The sequence below is a fragment of the Sminthopsis crassicaudata genome, chromosome 3 (assembly GCF_048593235.1).
Source record: "Sminthopsis crassicaudata isolate SCR6 chromosome 3, ASM4859323v1, whole genome shotgun sequence".
NCBI lineage: Eukaryota > Metazoa > Chordata > Mammalia > Dasyuromorphia > Dasyuridae > Sminthopsis > Sminthopsis crassicaudata.
The window spans coordinates 20,935,673-20,939,574 of NC_133619.1; the positions used below are offsets into that span (position 1 = coordinate 20,935,673).

The 3,902-nt window shown below is 38.3% G+C and overlaps 1 pseudogene; it reads right to left on the reverse strand.

The window, feature by feature from the left end:
- Positions 1 to 203: 203 nt before the first annotated feature.
- LOC141565203 (U6 spliceosomal RNA) lies at positions 204 to 301 on the reverse strand (annotated as a pseudogene).
- Between the last annotated feature and the right edge of the window lie 3,601 nt (positions 302 to 3,902).

A 3,902-nucleotide genomic window follows, 5' to 3' on the forward strand; every position in this document is an offset into this window, starting at 1 on the left:
GACTCAGGACTCTTTAGTGGAGGCAGCAGTTATGTTCCAGATAAATGGTAATACTTTGCTGAGGACTCAGTGCAGAAGTTAAATAGACAAAGAAAACTTTCATAGATGCATATTGAGGATGGGGGTTATTTTTTTTTTCTTTTTCTGTTAATATTTTCAATATTGAGCCAAGTGTCATACACACAGTAGGCCCTTTTTAAAGCAAAACATAAAACAACTTGATGAACTTGCACATCTTCCTTGTGCAGGGGTTATGCAAATTTTCTCAAAACCAATTTTATGATATTTGCTGCCAAAGCAACTTGTTTATTAAGCTCTTCATCAATGTGTATTTCTGTAGGAACTCGCTTAAGTGTGTCTGAGCTAACCAGAATTGGTATGAGAAATAATTAATTTGGATCTCTACTCTATTCCAATTAGTATTAATACATTTGATATGATTCCATAAGGATAGTGGTTATGTGTTCTGCATACTAGGCCCTAGAGCCTTAAGCTACAGATTGTTAAATGCACTTGCTGAATCACAGGAAGCTAATTAAAGCTCACCACCCTTAGTTTTCCTTGTTAAGCTGAATAAGTCAAGTGTGCAGTGATCATTCAACTACATGGAAAGTCCTCTGCTTTATTTTTGTATCTCTGGACTACTTTGTCTTGTCCAATATAAGCAGGTAACTATCTTATGACCACTTAGTCAGTGGAGATGCCCCATGTTTCAGCTAACTGATCATACCCTCATGAGTCTTTTACATATTTTGGTATACTTAGAAATATTTTTAAAATTTGTTATATATAATTTTTGAGATATATATACATATATATATGTATATATATACATATATATACATACATATATATACATACATACATATATATATATATATATATATATGTATATATATATATATATATATATATATATATATATATATATATATATATATATATATATATATATATATATATATATATATATATATATATATATATATAATTTATAAATACAAGGCCCTGGGAAAAAGGGCCATCTCAGATCATGAGGAAAATCTGAGGTCCACTTCATTAGACTGGACATGAACCCTTTAATAAACTGCCCTTGACTCAGAGCTGTGCCTAAGTCTCTCTTATAGGTTAGACAGTTTTCATCCTCAAATTGGTATTTTGGGGCTGAGCAGGAAAGACTTGAGCACGTGCCCATAAGAAAAGGCCAAATAAAAACAAAAATAATGTGATAAAAAGATATTACATTATTTCCGTGTTAGCATGAGGTTAATTTGTTGTTTGTCCTTTTTATAACAAACATAGAAAAACTTGCTCCTTTTCACCAAACCCATAAAAAGTTAGTCCAAAGAAGTGACAAAAATATATCTAATGATGCTGTCCCAAATAATCCTCTCTCCATGTCCAGAAGAGTTCTCATTTTTTATTGCCACTTTAGTGGCAGAAGCTGAGACAATGCGTCTATTGTGGTCGCATCAATGAATATTTATAACTCAGGATTAGACATCCTGGGCCCACATTGAGTTCCAGATACTAGCTATTATTGAAGTCAATAGATTTTAATGGAAGCTGTCTCCTGAACGGTGCCTGCCTCTTTGCCGCCAGAGTTTTCTTCCCTGGGTATTGTGCAGAAGGAGGTGCCAGCTCATAAATTATAAGCATCCTTGCTAAGACAGGGAGAATTTTGAAAGCTGCTTGACCAATAATAGTGCCACAGCATGCCCTTTTTTAAAGACACAAAACTTGGTTAGGTGATTAGCAATGTCTCCTTCAAAGTCATTCTCTGTAAACAGGTATTTTGGTAATGAACAGCAGATCTGAAAGGAACGGAAAACAATTTCACATTTCACAGTGACTTTCAATTTTCAGAGGTCACAGATTCTTTGAGTCCACTTATATGTGCTGAAAATGAAACTTCTATTCCTTCCTTCCTTCCTTCCTTCCTTCCTTCCTTCCTTCCTTCCTTCCTTCCTTCCTTCCTTCCTTCCTCTCTCCCTTCCTTCCTTCCTTCCTCTCTCCCTTCCTTCCTTCCCTCCTTCCTTCCTTCCTTCCTTCCTTCCTTCCTTCCTTCCTCTCTCCCTTCCCTCCTTCCTTCCTTCCTTCCTTCCTTCCTTCCTTCCTTCCTTCCTTCCTTCCTTCCCTCCTTCCTTCCTTCCTTCCTTCCCTCCCTCCCTCCCTCCCTCCCTCCCTCCCTCCCTCCCTCCTTCCTTCCTTCCTTCCTTCCTTCCTTCCTTCCTTCCTTCCTTCCTTCCTTCCTTCCTTCCCTCCTTCCTTCCTTCCCTCCTTCCTTCCTTCCTTCCTTCTCTTTCCTTCCCTCCTTCCTTCCCTTTCCTTCCCTCCTTCCTTCCTTCCTTCCCTCCCTCCTTCCTTCCTTCTTTCCTTCCTTCCTTCCTTCCTTCCTTCCTTCCTTCCTTCCTTCCTTCCTTCCCTCCTTCCTTCCTTCCTTCCTTCCTTCCTTCCTTCCTTCCTTCCTCTCTCCCTTCCTTCCTTCCTTCCTTCCTTCCTTCCCTCCTTCCTTCCTTCCCTCCTTCCTTCCTTCCTTCCTTCCTTCCCTCCCTCCCTCCCTCCCTCCCTCCCTCCTTCCTTCCTTCCTTCCTTCCTTCCTTCCTTCCTTCCTTCCTTCCTTCCTTCCTTCCTTCCTTCCTTCCTTCCTTCCTTCCTTCCCTCCTTCCTTCCTTCCTTCCTTCCCTTTCCTTCCCTCCTTCCTTCCCTTTCCTTCCCTCCTTCCTTCCTTCCTTCCCTCCCTCCTTCCTTCCTTCTTTCCTTCCTTCCTTCCTTCCTTCCTTCCTTCCTTCCTTCCTTCCTTCCTTCCTTCCTTCCTTCCTTCCCTCCTTCCTTCCTTCCTTCCTTCCCTTTCCTTCCCTCCTTCCTTCCCTTTCCTTCCCTCCTTCCTTCCTTCCTTCCCTCCCTCCTTCCTTCCTTCTTTCCTTCCTTCCTTCCTTCCTTCCTTCCTTCCTTCCTTCCTTCCTTCCTTCCTTCCTTCCTTCCTTCCTTTCTTCCTTCCTTCTTTCTTCCTTCCTCTTTTCTTTCCTTTCTTCCCTCCATGGAATTCTTGTATACCATGGGCTTATTTATTGAAAAGTTTCACTATGGTTCCCTGTATAATAAATTGTTTTTCAATATGTAGTTTATATTTCGTTCACCATAATCACCGCCCAGAACCTCATTTCATTCAACTTTGGGCTCACTCCTCCATCCCCCGGCTCTAATAGGTGAGTATTTGCTTCACCCTGCCTGAAGCTGTGATTCCACACTATTCACTTCCTAGTTATCTCTTCATCATGCTGTTTTTGAGCCCATCTACAATTTCTAGACTCCATCTTGTGATTATTATATTAGAATATAAGCTGATTAAGGATAGTCTCACTTACTTGTGTTTCCTTCAGGATGACCAAAAGGAATTTATATCAATGATGCAAGGATGTTAGAATAACAGTCAACATAATTTATTATGTTAAAAGGCTAAACCTCCAAAATCATATGAGTATCTTAATAAATAGATAATAAGGACTTTGGCAAAGTATAATACTTTTATGCTAAAAAAATCTATAAAGTTTAGGCACAGAGGAATATATATATGTGTATGTATTATATATATACATATATATGTATAAAATTTATATTTATATTTAATACTACAAAAAATCTCCATGCAATCAAGATAATCTATAAACTTTTCCAATGATTATATAAAAATGAAAAAAGGATTCTCACCCTGTCCATTCTTATTTTTAAGAGTTCTGCAAATGTTAGCTATAGAAATGTTACAAGAAACATAAATTGAGTATATAGATTTAGGAAGAGATAATACTATCTCCAATTTTATAGTATACTTGAAAAAATTTAGAGAATCAGCAGAGACTAATTGAGAAAAGTGAAATTTTCAGCAAAATTATAAAGACTAC